This window comes from Callorhinus ursinus, unplaced genomic scaffold, assembly GCF_003265705.2.
Source record: "Callorhinus ursinus isolate GAN/ISIS: 27379988/994484 unplaced genomic scaffold, GSC_fseal_2.0 scaffold16, whole genome shotgun sequence".
In the NCBI taxonomy this organism is placed as follows: domain Eukaryota; kingdom Metazoa; phylum Chordata; class Mammalia; order Carnivora; family Otariidae; genus Callorhinus; species Callorhinus ursinus.
The window spans coordinates 40,971,179-40,971,822 of NW_027397078.1; positions in this window are offsets into that span (position 1 = coordinate 40,971,179).

The following is a 644-nucleotide window of genomic DNA, read 5'->3' on the forward strand; positions in this document are numbered from 1 at the left end:
GCATCCCTGCTTCTAGTGACGGACCCTCCTCCCCTCCCCCTCTGCGCGGCCACTCTAGCATCCCGGCTTCTAGTCACGGACCCTCCTCCCCTCCCCCTCTGCCCGGTCACTATAGCATCCCTGCTTCTAGTGACGGACCCTCCTCCCCTCGCCCTCTGCCCGGTCACTATAGCATCCCTGCTTCTAGTGACGGACCCTCCTCCCCTCCCCCTCTGCGCGGCCACTCTAGCATCCCTGCTTCTAGTGACGGACCCTCCTCCCCTCCCCCTCTGCCCGGTCACTATAGCATCCCTGCTTCTAGTCACGGACCCTCCTCCCCTCACCCTCCTCGCGGTCACTATAGCATCCCTGCTTCTAGTCACGGACCCTCCTCCCCTCCCCCTCTGCACGGTCACTATAGCATCCCGGCTTCTAGTCACGGACCCTCCTCCCTGTTCCCTCTGCACGGTCACTATAAGATCTCTGCTTCTTTTTTTTTTCTTCATTTTTTGTGTTATATTAATCACCATACATTACATCATTAGTTTTGGATGCAGTGCTCCATGATTCATTGTTTGCATAGAACATCCAGTGCTCTACCCAGAACGTGCCCTCTTTAATACCCATCACCAGGCTAACGCACCCCCCCCCCCCCCCCCCCCCCC